The sequence below is a fragment of the Furipterus horrens genome, unplaced genomic scaffold, assembly GCF_987537825.1.
Source record: "Furipterus horrens unplaced genomic scaffold, mFurHor1.1.pri manual_scaffold_2, whole genome shotgun sequence".
NCBI classification, from domain to species: Eukaryota; Metazoa; Chordata; class Mammalia; order Chiroptera; family Furipteridae; genus Furipterus; species Furipterus horrens.
Window position 1 is genome coordinate 138,698,191 of NW_028327172.1, and position 15,548 is coordinate 138,713,738.

The 15,548-nt window shown below is 40.2% G+C and overlaps 1 long non-coding RNA gene across 1 annotated transcript; it reads right to left on the minus strand.

Moving 5' to 3' along the window:
• Positions 1–9,176: 9,176 nt before the first annotated feature.
• Positions 9,177–14,841, minus strand: LOC150019580 (uncharacterized). Its single transcript, XR_016509268.1, has 4 exons — positions 14,671–14,841; positions 13,061–13,163; positions 10,389–10,434; positions 9,177–9,235 (listed from the first exon to the last, which is right to left on the minus strand). It is a non-coding gene; the product is annotated as an uncharacterized LOC150019580 (long non-coding RNA).
• Positions 14,842–15,548: the final 707 nt, after the last annotated feature.

The window sequence follows — 15,548 nt, forward strand, 5'->3', positions numbered from 1 at the left end:
AACGAACAAGCCCACGAAGGCAGGCATGCTCTCCTGAGCTTGAAGGAGTGCTTTGTGACCCAAGAGCACCCAATGTTGCACTTTCCTATGTTTCCTTATTTATTCACCAAACAGTTTGTGATACTTTGTGCTAGGCCCTGGGCTAGATGTAGAGGAACCAAGGTGAATAATGTGAAACTGCATCACAGAGCACAGGCCTTGGGCTCGCACAAAACCCTAATTTTGCCTCTTCCTAGCTGGCTTTTCAGATATGTTGCCTGCCCAATCTAGACCGTAATTTTGCCACCTGTGAAATGAGGCCAAAATTACCTCCTGAGGGGATGTGCAGCTTTTTGCCTAGTGACTGGCACATTCTAGATGCCCCCCACCCCCAAATGACAGCTGTTGTCACTATCATTACTATTATAACCTTTTCCCATTTGTGAAATTACTGCTGAATTAAAGACGTTCCTCACAGTTGTCCGTTTTGCTAGTTTTGGGGGTTGAAGACTAGTTTCTGGGGCCTATATAGCTTTTTGTGAAATCTCTCTGGGGGGCTGAGGCCTGGTCCTAGTTGCTCTGATTTTAATATCTTTATGCTTTATTTGTGCGTGGCTGTGGCTTCTGTGCTCCTTCATGGAAAGGATTGTTCAGGGTTTTTTTTTTTTTTTTTTTTTTCTTGCTTTGTGGCTTCCTAACTTGGTGACCATTTAATTTGAACTTAAGGTCCAGATGTGTAACCATAGCAAGAGTTCCATCCCTGTGTGTATATATGGGACTATGCCAATATTGGTTTTTCTTCTTTGTTCAAAGTTCGGACTAATAATGATAATAATAACAATGGTTGCCATTTAGTGAACTCTGTGTGAAGTAAATACCAATTCTCAAAGCAATTTATGCGTAAGGGCTTCCGCGTTCTCATTTTTTTCAGATGAGGGAAGGTTACATGACTTGCCCAAGTCACCAACCACTAAGCGCTAAAGCTGGGATTTAGTCTGCCAGGTTTTGAGGTGTGCTCTTCATAGCCAGGCTCTGCTTCCTCTGGAGTTAAATAATCCTCAGCAAAATATGTCATCATTGCAAGTAGAGCCTTTTGCATCTCCCAAACCACAGAACAGGTGTTTGGTATCCCTTGATGTCAGTATTCCCAAAATATTTCCCCCATTTGGTATTCCCTGAGCTCACTGGGCTCTCCTTGTGTCTTGCAAGACTCCACAGACCCCAAAAGCTGCTTCCCTAAAGACTCCAGTAGGATTCTGAGACAGTATCCTTTGGTCTTGAGGACTTGCAGCATTTTGAGGGCAGCACACTTGCTGCAGGCCAGCCTCAGTGTGGAGCAGGGTCTTGGAGACAAAAGCTGAGCCACTGGGAAACAAGTGCAAACGGCTTTTTCGTGCTGAGGAAACCCAAGGCCAGGGCCTTTGACATCATTGGGGGATGTACATGCATGTGGGCAGCTGAATTTCATCCCATGGGAGGAGATAGGTACCATTAATAACTGGAAAATTTGGAAAGTCACCAGCTAGTTAGTGGGTGGCCTCCTCATTTGGGTTCCTTGAAATCACTATCTCCTATACTGCGTTGGAATCTGCCTGCCAACATGAATGCTTTCTCTCCAAATGATGTTAGCTTTTCTGTTTCTGGCTGGGAGGTTAGGTGGTATAAGAATTAAATATGATAGTATGTGCAACACATTTAAAATGGTGTTTTATTGTATTATAGTAAGCACTCAATAAATGTTAGTTATAACCATTGTAATTGGCCTTATTAAGCCCTGGCTGGTTTGGCTCAGTGGATTGAGCGTCGGCCTGCGAGCTAAGTGTCGCTGGTTCGATCTTCCAGTCAGGGCACATCAGAGAAGGAAAACTCTGACTCCAAAAAACCTCCGCTGCCTTGCAGCATACCTCTTCAGGGGAAAGGCTAAGGGAGTAAACCCCGACAGAAAATCCGGAGCCGGAGTCCCTAAGGCGGTTTGACGTTGCAGTCAACACCGGCAACTCCTGCGGCGCACCTGAAGCCAAGCTGTATTGACTCCGTCTTTCCCTTGGACCCTTCAGCTGCGAAGAGAGGGGGGGTCTGCTGCATGGGCAACAGCAGACCCTCCATATCACCCTGCCCAGGCTCTGTAGCTTCAGCTTCACTGGAGAGGACACTCCAGCGTCATCGCAAGATGTCGATTCAACACGGGAGGAGACAGATACCGTGTCACTCCCGAGTCGGACTGCACAGCCATTCTCGGCGGTGCAGATAGACTCTTAAGAAGCTACACCATCGTCTCTCGAGACGGACGGCTGCCGACGACGACGACGACATTCTATAGTATGAAACTTCCTATAAAGAAAATAAGAACACCACTGTTAATTTTCTCCAACTAAGCAGTGCTTAATTTTTTATAATAACTGTGCATCAATCGCTTGTGATAGCTATAGTTATCATATGTAGTATGGTTACCGGACCCTGGTTCTTCTCACCTATGCAGTAAAGAATTATAGATCAGCGAGCCTGGAAGTGTGCATGCAAAGTTTATCAGTGAATGGGAAAGCCAAAGCAAGGGTGGCCAAAACAAGGGTGGCCAAAGGCGGGTGACTAGCACCCATGTGACCAGAGCCCAGGTGGCCAGGTGGGATGAGGGTGAGGGAATTACAGATTGATTGATGGGTAAAGATGGTGCCAGCTTCCCCCAGGGAGATGTGACTACCCAAATGTAGGTATGAGTGGGAGTCTGTTAGTCCCAAACCTTATCTCGCTGCAGACTTTATTTGTTCATTTTGCATACGTGACAGAAGGCAGGCAGTTAACTGAATTCTTGTATGGGCTTTTTCTCTGGACACCGTAGACCCCTCCCCTCCCCACTTCCAGGCCTTGGGATGACTACCTGTCTCAAGGTTTTTCTTTTCCCAGCTAGTGGAGATGATACGCACAGACTTTCAAGGGCTCCCCGTGCACTCTCATAGTTTACTTCTGTAGTTTGGAATGCCTGGCAGCCTTATCGGACCAGGCTCACGACTACTGGTCAACGGGTGAGACATGTCTCCCTCTGCTTCTTGCCTCCTCTATTAAGTTCTTTGTTAGACTGCGATGGTGAGAGTCCTGCCTTTACTTCCCCTCTGCTACTCATTTTATTTGCTCCCAATTTTTTCTTAATTTCTTATTATGCTAAAAATATAGCTCACTATTAAAGGCATTTGTTGACAGGACAAGGCAAAAAGTCAAACATAATTGTCTACAAAATGTACATAAGTTATCCATGGATATTCCATCTCAATACATATGGAAAAAGAAAACTGGTCTTCTCTGTTGACCTGCTGCTCTTCCCTGTTCATCTGATAAAGTCCTAGTCTTCCTGTCCAATTAAAATACTAGTGCACAATCTGCAAACCTATGAATCATCTTAAGATTTCTCTCTCCCTGCTAACTTTTTAAATTCAGTCATCATTAAATCATATTAACTAGACCTCTTCTGTCTCTGCTTTACTTTGCCACTGCTTCTGCCCTAGTCAATCATAGGCTCTTAAGAGATGGCTTTCAAAGGGAAAAAAACACTACCAACTATTACTGCTATTTCTTAAATGAATAAGATTTTTTAAGGGAAATAAATAAAAAACATGTAGGCCTAGAAACAGAGCACATTTTAAGTGGAATAAATGAAGCTTCCTGACTTTTTTATTTCAACAGGGATAGGTGAAAATTTCATAAAGAACTGATGGTAGCTGAAAAAACAATCTACCCACTTTTTAAAAACCCTAATTCCCCATTATGCACTTAAAGTGTATGGGACATATTATGCATTAATAGAAAAGAATAAAGAATGATAATTATAAATTCCTAGTGGACTCTGGTCCCTAGTAAGCACTGAATAAAGTATAGTAAGTAATACAAATGACAATAACAACATCCTCTTGAAGGGCAGGGACTGTGTTTTTAAAATATTTGTATTTTGCAACATCAGAGTAACACTTAGCACCTAAGGCACTTGAGAGTTAAATGGCACACCATTAAGCAGACAAATGAATAAATGAACTTTGAAAATTTCTTTGAAAAGTACGTTTAAGAAAACCACAGAAATAAACCAAGGACAGCTCTATCATATTATGAATGCCTTAAATATCAAAACTCTATTTCATCTTTGTGTTTCTTATAACTCGCAAAACAACCTACGCAAGTCCTTTGATAAAGGTCTACTAAGTCAAAGGCGTCCTCATACAGCTCAGGCTGCGCGATGCACTAGGTGTCACATCCAGCTAGCACACCAGCGATTTTTGTTACTGTGAAACATTTTTATACTTTTATTAAAAATGTGTTGGCTTTGGGCTATTGAATATTTATTTTGATTATCTTTTGACCAATGGCAACAGAGAATCTTGTTCTAAAGAAATTACAGTATCGTGACAATTATCCAGCAAACAGAAGGAAACATCTTGTTCTAATTAAGTCAAAATATCCCATTCTGTTTTGACCTATGAGAAAGGAAGTTGTTAACAGTGAGACCTTGTTCATATAACAACATATAGAATAACTTACGCTTCTCAACAAGGCATTGCTTTTCTGACTTATCTATCAGTAGATATCTTTAAAAAACAATCTCATTGGGAATGCTGCACACTGGCTAAGTTTTGTAGTTCTTACCGCTTGCCATTTGTTCATGGCACTAGGAAGGTATTGTTGAGTTCCCAGTTTTAGTTACTTTTTTTAGTCAGACAAATCAGGATATAATAACAAGTATTTACTTACTAAATATAATCCATTTGTTGTAAAAACTAAACAAAAGAACCATTTTTATAACAAGTACAATTTGTTATTATGTGATTATAGAGGAAACATACAACATCCTAACTTTAAAATCTTTTTTCGTTTTTACATAAAGATATAATATGAAATTTTAGGCGTCGTGACTAAAGAAATGAAATTCTTTTCAGACAATACTGTCCCAGATTTTAAATTACCTACAATAAACTGTTTAAGCAGTACTGAATACTATTCTATTAAGAAAGAAATTATAAAAGAAAAACTGTACGTGAGATTTACACATTTTTTTTCACCGCTCTTTCTTATCAAAACTTCTTTACTCTTACTTATCAATGGCGGGACTGCCAAAAGTAATTCACTATTAGATGTCTTACCAAGACTTTTGCTACTTTCGAAACCCGTTTTAGATCTCCTTTCTTCTGTATTTTCAGAAGTTAGTTGATGATTGCTGTGCATAAAATTGGTGATAAATAATATGACTACCGTAATACTGATATCAAAAATATTTTTCAAATATATTAAATTCTTAAGAGTATTTCAGATAATATCTTGAGCTAATATCAAGACTTTATACCATACATTTCAAATTTGTAAATTCTACAAACTTTTTATTAAGGAAAATAAAAACATGAAACAGTCATGACTTGATGGCAATACACTTCTGTAAATTAATTAGAGTTAGCTTGACATAATGGCAAGTGTCTTAAACTCAGAAGTCCTAGGTCTGTAGCCAATAGCTATTTGTTCTAAAACAGTACTTCTCTTTGGCTCAAAATCCTCCTCTGCAATATAAGAATCTCACTGCCTTATTCTACAAGGTTGTTAGGATGATTGACTAAATGAGATAATACACCAAGAAGAGATGCTTAGGGAAACAGCATAGTAAAAGTAAAATCTGTTCATGAACTTTATTTGTTGAACCTACTATGAAATCGCAAATCAACCCCAAAGTGGGTTTTTCATAGTTTCTAACATTTAACTGTTGCAGTTTCCAGAAAATAGAATTAAGTTAGTTATTAGCTGCTCCTTCTTTGTGGCTTGTAATTCAGGGCATCTCAGCAATTATATAACTTGCAATGAAATTTATTTAGAAATATATTACTTCATTAAGTCAGATAACATAATATTCCCCTCTTATTGTAGCTAATCATACAAATGGCAGAAAATTAATAGAAGTCAGGACCCGGCCTGGACTACTAGCATCCTTCTCCACCTGCTCAGACTCTGAACCAGCAGATCTTTATGAGAATGATGCTTAATCTCCCGGTTTATTCCCAATAGACTTGGAAGATAAAATCCTACTTGTCAATCATGGATACTGATGAGTCAGGGATAGGGCTTTAGCAATTCTAATACCCAATAACCTACTTTGACTTAAGAGCTTTCTGTTTACTGACTTCCACATGAGGCATAATTAAAATATTTTGATACGTGAGGTAAATTCAAGCAGTTGGGAGAGTTTCATTGTTATGGAAAACAGATCACTTGAGCGGTCAACCTTAACTATAGAATCTCAGGCAAGTTGATCATCCATTTGTCTATTGCCTTTCCCAGTAAAAATTCTCTAAGGAGTGGTTTACACTTATTTACTACAATCTGACTTCCATGGCAACTATTTTTAGAAACTGCTTATTTTAAGGGTCACTTGTTTTTTTTTTAAGTATATTTTATTGATTATGCTATTACAGTTGTCCCAATTTTTTCCTCTTTCCCCGCCTCTGCCTGGTACCCCCTTCCCTCCAGCAATCCCTTCCTTAGTTCATGTCCATGAGTCATGCATATAAGTTCTTTGGCTTCTCCATTTCCTTTACTATTCTTAACGTCCCTGTCTTATTTTTTACCTACCAGTTACACTTCTTAATCCCTGAATCTTTTCTCCATTATCCCCCTTCTCCCACCCTGCTGATAACCCTCTTCCCTGTCTGGGCACACCTGTTACATTGTAAAGGGAGCCTTAGGTTTTGTCAGTGCAGGATGGCCGGTTTCATCATTTGTGGTGCTGCATGCGGGGGAGGGGTCAGAGAGGGAATAATGCAACTGGCGCCCCTCTAGCTGTTGCCCTGGTGGTGGTGCCCAGATGGGTGGGTTTGCATATGTTCTAGGACTGTGGGGGGGGGGGGGTCCTCTAAATGGACTCTCCTGAGAGATAGGCAGTTTCTTCTGTTGCCCAACCCCAACTGATTTTAACAGCCAGAAGCTACGACGCTTTATTTTCCCAGTACTGGAACCTGAGGCTGCGTTGTCTGGCCTGGGTCTGGAATTGCTTCCGAGTTGTTCCTCTGGGCTTTTATCTGCCACATATGTATGTGGGACCGCCCATTACACTGGCTGCCATCAAATTACATCCTCTCCAAATTGGCTCCCCATCGCCGCTCCTCCTGCCTTCCTGGATGAATACAGTAGTCCCTCTCTATATGGCAGTTCACTGTATCACGGGATTTTAAAAAACATTATATTTAATTATTTATCACGGATTTTTGGCTATATCCCAGGATTTTGTGGTGCTGTATACGTATGCTGTTAAAGTTACATAGGTTTAAGAGTGTAGAATATGTTTAAGAACGTAAGTAGTGTTTATAAAAGTGTGGAAAAGTTTAATATAGGAGTGAGAAAGGTTAATAAGGGACTAGGAACGGTTTATAAGTGTGTGGGAAGGGTTTATAAAGCCTTAAAATGCATAAAAATGCTAAAATAAATGTAAGGTTCCTACTTCACAGATTTTCACCTATTGCGGGGGGGGGGGGGTTGAGAATGTAATACCCACGATAAGTGAGGAAATACTGTATTTCTTTAAACCCTTGATTGTCGGACTTCCATACAGTTTGATTTTCTGGCAGTTATGGTTGGTTTTTGTTTTGAAGTTAATCGTGATCCTTCTTATGCTGTTCGAGGAGGCAAAGCATGTCTACCTATGCCTCCAACTTGGGTGGAAGTATGTAAGAATCACTTGTTATCTTAAATTTTCAACACTGATATAGCTGCAAATCCTCTTGTCTTAGCCTGTACACTACATAGGCTGCTTTATTTCCAGAAAATATAACCATTTCTCATATTCCTTCACCCAGAAATAAAAAAAATTATGGATTTCAACATCTATCATCCCGATCTCTAACTGACCACCAGTTAGTGAATCAGTCTTCTCAAATGTTGGTGTAATTGTTACAGGGTGGGAAAAGGGAACCCCAAAATTTCAGTGATGGGACTCAGTGGAGCACAGCCATTTTTCCTAAGAAGGCCTTTGCAAATCTATGGTTGGTAGCAAGTGTCTTAACTATGCAAATGGCTTTGGTCCTTCCAAAGCGTCAAGGAGATGGGAGGGGTTTTGGCCATAGAAAGGTAACGAAAGAGCTTACAGGGCCTACCCAAGGTTCTGGGAATGGTCAGAACCAATTACCATGCCCACTGCGTCATAGTCAGGGATTTAAAAATCAGGAGGCAGCCATCAAGCAGGGTAATGCCATGCAGTTTGTAAGGAGGTAGGAGAGAACCATGTGCTTTTGAAAGGGCATGGAGCCAGACAGTCTAAAAGAAGGAAAGGGGGCCATGTGACCTGGGCTTATAAGAAAGCCAGCCTGCTGCCGCTTTAAGTGTGCTGACTTCAGTGGACTCCAAGCTGCCAAGAACTCTGCCCTGCAGACCTGGACTTTCTGAACTTTTCTGGACTTTCCCATGATCCAGTGCAACACGGCACATGTTTTCCTGGACTATTATAAGGAGGCTGAAGACATCCTGTACTACTATATGGAGGCTGGTGACATCATACCCCAGATCCTGAAGGATAGAGTGGACAGATTAGGAATGGGGAACTTCTTGGCATGTTTTTCGCTGATAGCCTTTTGGGGAGCAAGGGAAACGCTGGGTCCCGTGGGAGAACAGGGCTCTGAGAAGTAATGCTCACAGCCCTCCCCAGGTTGGAATATTGTAAATAAAGACCTGCTTTCCTCATCATTAATTGTTGAGTCTTATACCAAGGTGCCACGTGATTCAAACCCCCTTTTGCTCGGTAATATAATCACAGGTTCTCTTGATGCCGATTTTTCATTTTCATTTTCATTTTTCTTTACCTCCTTCATTTGCAACCCATGACCACTGCTTTTAAAAAGTTCATTAAAGCAGCCAATGTTTTCTAGTAATTGTGCTGATAAAGAATTTAAAAATACTGTGAAATTCCAAGTGTCCCTGAACACATCTCATTCTAGGATTCAGCCAAAATGTTAGGCTTGTGCGAAGAAGACGGTAGGAGACATGTAAACCAACTCAAAGCCTTTATTGGGGAGGTCTGAGCAGGCCTGGCTGAGTCTGGAGTGACTGCAGCCACATAGTATGTGTTTAATGGAAAATAATTAGAATATTATGTAAATAGTCCAGTAAATAATTATCTTTCAGATCATATATTTTTTCTTTAACATTTGTGTATATTCTTGGGATGTTTTCAGAAGTAGATTTTCACATGTATCTGCCTGACCTATAGGATAAGCTGTGCAGGCTTCAGATTCAAATTCCGCAGCACCTGGAAAAAGAATTAAAGGATTATATTCTTTATCTAGAATACAAATAAGTATAAGTGTTAAGAAGAATGAAAACATTTATATATGACTACAATACACACACAAGATTACTATGAAATATAATTTGTCCATGGTTGCCGACTGTATTCATTGCTATTGTGGCTAAGTATCAGAGCTTCTGGTTTTTTTGTTCTTCATTCATTTAATCAACAACCATGCACTGAGTATGACAAGCACTGGAGTTACAAGGTGGAGATGACACAGTCCACCCCTGAACAATCATATATTATAAACTCAAAAGACAGATGAATGTGCAGTTTCCACTCAGAGTCATATATAAGATGACAAATATTAAGGGCACTACTGGAGCACACAGAAGGGACATCCAAGTTTTGTGTCAATATTGTCAGCTATTTGATGAAGGTGATATATATATATCTGTAAGTGGGTAGCTGAAGAATTAGGAAAGAGTGTGCCAGAGAAACAAATGAAGCAGATGCCCAGGCTATAGGTGAGGGAGAACACTTGTGAAATTAGAAATAGTCTAGTTTGGCTGGATGCTAGAGCAAAGGGACAGAGAAGGGTAAGTGGTATTTTGAAATAAGTCTGAATTATTTGGCAAGAACTAAATGGATTTCTGTGTTTTTATTCCATGCAAAGGAATCTGGAGTTTTTCCTGAGGGTCAAGGGTAAACCAATGACAAAGTCGATGACTGGAGATTTAAATGTTGCCCCTCAGCGACAGCTATATGAACTGTAACTGCTTGACTAAGCATTACTAGATGAGTCAGGTTATTGGGCCTTATATCTCTAGCAAAAACATGAGAGGTGAATGAAGCCCACTTTTCTGACAAGAGGTTCAGTGTGCAGGTTGACAGACCCATAGGCATGGCAGAGGAAAGGAAGGGGACAGCCAGAAACTAAAAGAGATACATGGACTTTTGAGATTTTAAAAAAGCTATGAAATGTGATAAATGAATGCAAATAAGTGTATTCTTCCTTGTGAATGTTTATGCGTTCACATTTTTCAATCCCTATGTATAAGAAAATACTTAATACAGTATGGGTTACTCAAACATGTAAATGGATGCCATTTGCTATTTATTTCAGAAATCAATAATATCAAAATTTAATTAATAAAATATGGCAACATACCTTCTTCTAGTTCTCTAGTTAGAATTTTTTCAAACTCCTGCCGCATCTGAAATAAGTCAAGTATAATTTATAACAATGAAGTTAAACAAGAGACATTATTATAAGAATGACATATAGCTTATGAAATGTGAGCTTTAAATAATTTTATTTAATTTCTATCTATTTTTAAAAGGTTTCATTTATTTATTTTTAGACAAAGGGGAAGGGAGGAAGAGAAACATCAATGTGAGAGAGAAACATCAATCAAGTGCCTCTCACACGCACCCTGACCAGGGATGGAACCCACAACCCAGGCATGTGCCTGAACTGGAAATTCAACCAGTGAACTTTCAGTTTGTGAGAGACGACACCCAACCAGCTGAGCCAGGGCTAAATAATAATTTTAGAGACTAGCCCTAACTTGGGGATTGCGTAAATAAATAAATAAACAATCACATAAGTAAAATCAATTCCCACTAACTTTTATGAATATGTAAATGCTACTTAGATTAATCTGATAAAAGGTACAGTTGATATTGGTCTATTGAGTAAACATGACTTTAGGAAAGTGATGTTTGATCCCATTGGTACAACAAAGTTTAAACAGGTGAAGTCATATTTTACAAGGAATGCATTATTTTGCAATTGTTAGGAAAACTGCCCTTTGTAAAAGTTTAATCAGGGACTCTGCTCAAGATGGCAATATAAGTAAATGCAGTACTCACATCCTTCCACCACCACATCAAAATTGCCACTAAACTACAGAACAACCATCATTCAGAACCACCTGAAATATAGCTGAATAAAAGTCCTGCAACAAGGGATTTAAAGAAGCAGCCACATTGAGGCTGGCAGGAGGGGCAGAGATGCAGAACGGGCTGGTCCCACACCCATGTATGGTGGATAAATATCGGGAAGGATATCTTGGCTGCAGATATCCTGAGAAGCGAGGTGGGTCCTAGCCCCACACCAGGGCCCCTAGACCAGTGTTCCCGTGCCAGGAAGAAAAGTCCCCATAACTTCTGGCTGTAAAAGTCAGTGGGGATTGAGGCTGAGTGAGATGGAGGGCTTCTGAGTCCCAGGCATTTTTCTTAACTGTCCCACACACAGACTTCCTTGGACTCACTCCCTTTGAGCCCCAGTACTGGGCAGCAGCTTAAGACACAAGAGACACCCAGGGAGGAACTGAATTGCCTGGCATCTGGGTAAGAGCTGGGTGGGGGGCAGTTTTCTGCCAGACAAAAGTGCTAGCAGAGGCCATTGTTCTTTTCTGAGACCCTGACCCACTACAGAGAGGACAGGTGGGCACCATATCTGAGTCTCCATCAATCAGACAGACTCACACCGTTTGCCCTGTCCTGGTTATTCCCTGAGACCCCACTCCACCCAACCAGTGGGCCCACCTAAGCTGTTTATAGTGGCTTTTTAAAAAATATGAATGGCCTGTCTTGGCTCATGCTTCAGACTTTCCTAAAATATCTCAAACAAGCAGCAGCTGGCCTCAGTATGCCCTGTACCTATCACTAAGTGGCCTCAACCTAGCACTAGCAGCAGCTGGCCTTGGTTGGCATCTTGTCCTTACCTAAGCACCCTGAAGCCCAGCATAAATAGATGGCTTTTTACAGATTTATTTGTAGCTCATGCCAGTTGGCCCTGGCAGAACACAGGTGGCAGCTGACCCTGAACCTTCCAAGAGGCCCCAGAGCCCGCGCTCCCGTTGGATATATCCAGACCACACTGAAGCAACCACCCGACCACTCAACATGTGAAACACTGAAGGGGCAGACTCAACTGGCACCAGACCCCAATGAAGTAAGTCCTGCTCTGTGGGGTGGGCCGCTGCACAGCTGATCCTCCACAGTGGTTGGTGGTCACAGCCAGTCCTTGCAGCCAATGGGCCTGAGAGTAAATATCTTCCATTGATGTGCCAACACCAATCAAGGCTCAACTATAAAAGGAGGGAGTATAGAGCCCACACAAGTGGCACGCCTGGAGTGCCAAGCTTGTGTGATCAGGGAGGTTGTGTCACTGGACCCTACAGAACACCTACTACATAAGGCTACTCTACCAAGCCTGAGAGATGTAGCAGCTCTCCCTAATTCATAGAAACAAACATAAGGAGGCTGCCAAAATGAGGAGACAAAGAAACATGTACCAAATGAAAGAACAAAGCAAAACTCCAGAAAAACAACTAAACAAATGAGACAAGAAATCTACTAGACGCAGACTTCAAACACAGGTTATAAGGATGCTCAGTGAACATAGTGAGAACTTCAATAGCATAAAAAAGGACATGGAAATCATAAAAAAGAACCAGACTGAAATGAAGAATAATTTGCAGAGAGTTGACTCAACAGGACAGTGGATGAAGCTGAGAATCAAATCAGCAAAAGATACCCAATCAGAACAGCAAATGAAAAAATAATCCAAACAAATGAAGATAGTATAAGGAGCCTCTGGGACAACTTTAAGCATACAAACATTCACAGCACGGGGTTGCTGGAAGGAGAAGAGACAGAGCAAGAAATTGAAAACCTATTTGAAAAATGACAGAGACTTCCAAAACTTGGTGAAGGAAATGGACGTACAGTCCAAGAAGCACAGAGTCCCAAATAAGATAAACCCAAAGAGACCAACACCAAAGGTTAAAGACAAAAAGAGAATCTTAAAACCAGCAAGAGAAAAGTAGTTACCTATAAAGGAGTTCCCATAATACTGTCAGCTGATTTATCAACAGAAACTTTTCAGGCCAGAAGGGATTGGCAAGAAATATTCAAAGTGATGAAAAGCAAGGACCTATAACACATGTGAAATGTGCAAGAGTCTTGTTAGATTCAGTGCCAAGGTTTTTATGGCACACTAATCACACAGGCATCTTCCCCATAGCATGTGCCAAAATACATGATTCCCAGAAGGAAAGGAAGTGTTCAGCATGAACCCCACTGTTTGTACAAACAGTTTGGGTATAGTGAGCCATTCTTATCAGTTAGGGAATGATGGGAACCCTCCCCAGATTCAGGTTTCCAGACACCAACCAAGGCCAGATATTGAAGCAGGACTTTCTAAGGATAGCAGCCTTAGGCCTGCTGTATGAAATTGTTCTGCACAGCAGCTATAGCCCTGACTTAATTTCTGGCGTTGTCTTAAAATTTATCTAACACAGATTTAAAGAACACAGATTGAGGAACTATTATGTCATGCACTGTGTTAGGAACACAAACACTGACAAACACTTGAACATAAAAAAACTTTAAACCAGAGAAATCTCATCTGTTATGAAATTGTCTGAAATAAATTTTTAAGTTTTCAGTTCTAAGAAGAAGATCTAATGAATATCCGTTCAATGATATCTGTATTTTATAATATCATTAAGTAACACAATTGAAAGAAATTATAAATTACTTCTGAGGTATTGGACAAACATTAACTAAAATGTGAAAAGTCAAGGTAAAAATTAGCAAAACAGATATGTAGTAGTCTACAGTACAATGGAATCAAGTGGGCAATGCTAAACTTCATGTAATGGTAAGAGAGGCAACAAATTAAATATCATGAAAGACGAGAAAATATGCTTCAATAACCAGTGCAACTAAAGTCACAGACTTAGGTGATATGTTATTATAATTATTGTCTTTAAAGTTAGAATAACAATGCTGGGTAAGAAATTCACAGTATAAACAGTCCAAAATGTTAAATAAAGCTTGTATAAATAAAAATAGCAATTAAGAATATTCTCTCACGTAAGTTGACCAAAATTTTAACTTAAAAATAGAAATTAATCCATTTAGTGTTACAAGATTATTTAATTCATAAAAAGGATTTATCTCAGTTTCATTTAAACAATAAATATCCAATATGCTTAAGTACTTGGATATCAATCATTCACTTATTCTTAAGCGTGGAAAAATCAGGGTGCAGCAAAACTTAAATTGTTATGAAGCGTCACCAAACTAAAACCCATTACAAAGTAAAGCAAAGCATCTCCCAGTATACCATAAGTTATTAGGCAGTAATATTTAATTTCTAAAATTGAAATTATATGTAGCTTTTAAAAAATTTTTAAATGTGTCAGTTTAGTTACATTTGTTGAGTAAAGTTAATGATAGGCATCTCTTTAAAATGAGAGATCTGGGGACTTAAAAACGATTGTAGAATTTATGTCTCCTTTCTATATTAGCACAAATCATTAAGGCCTTTACTCAGTGTGCATTAGTCAATTAAACAACTTGGAATTTCACCAAATTAAACACTAAAATTATATCAGAAATCTGAAGCCCAAGGGAAAAAAGATAATATAACTAACATTGGCCAAGTAAGTCTCCATGCTATTATTTGAAGTCCGCGGCCTTAAAGTAGGAATCAAGTTTTCTTTTGGAGTATAATTTCCATAGAGTACAGAACTATTACTAAGATTTCCAACATAAGGCGTCTCCAGGACTAGCCTTGTATTAGGAGTGTTGAGTAAAAATCTGTTCCGCTCATGGGTCATGCATATAAGTTCTTTGGCTTCTCCATTTCCTTTACTATTCTTAACGTCCCTGTCTTATTTTTTACCTACCATTTACACTTCTTAATCCCTGAATCTTTTCTCCATTATCCCCCTTCTCCCACCCTGCTGATAACCCTCTTCCCTGTCTGGGCACACCTGTTACATTGTAAAGGGAGCCTTAGGTTTTGTCAGTGCAGGATGGCCGGTTTCATCATTTGTGGTGCTGCATGCGGGGGAGGGGTCAGAGAGGGAATAATGCAACTGGCGCCCCTCTAGCTGTTGCCCTGGTGGTGGTGCCCAGATGGGTGGGTTTGCATATGTTCTAGGACTGTGGGGGGGTCCTCTAAATGGACTCTCCTGAGAGACAGGCAGTTTCTTCTGTTGCCCAACCCCGACTGATTTTAACAGCCAGAAGCTACGAGGCTTTATTTTCCCAGTACTGGAACCTGAGGCTGCGTTGTCTGGCCTGGGTCTGGAATTGTCTTAGCCTCTCCCCATATCTAATCTGACAAGAACCCATGAACTGAGGGAAAGAGAGCCAACATTAAGGGGTATATACCAGGTACTGCGTGAGTTGCTTTTCTGACATCTGTCACTTGATTCTGCTAACACTACAAGAGAGGACCTATGACCCTCACTATCCCAGTGAAAGAATAAGTTCATTTAGGCTTCTAGTAGGAAACAGATGACAT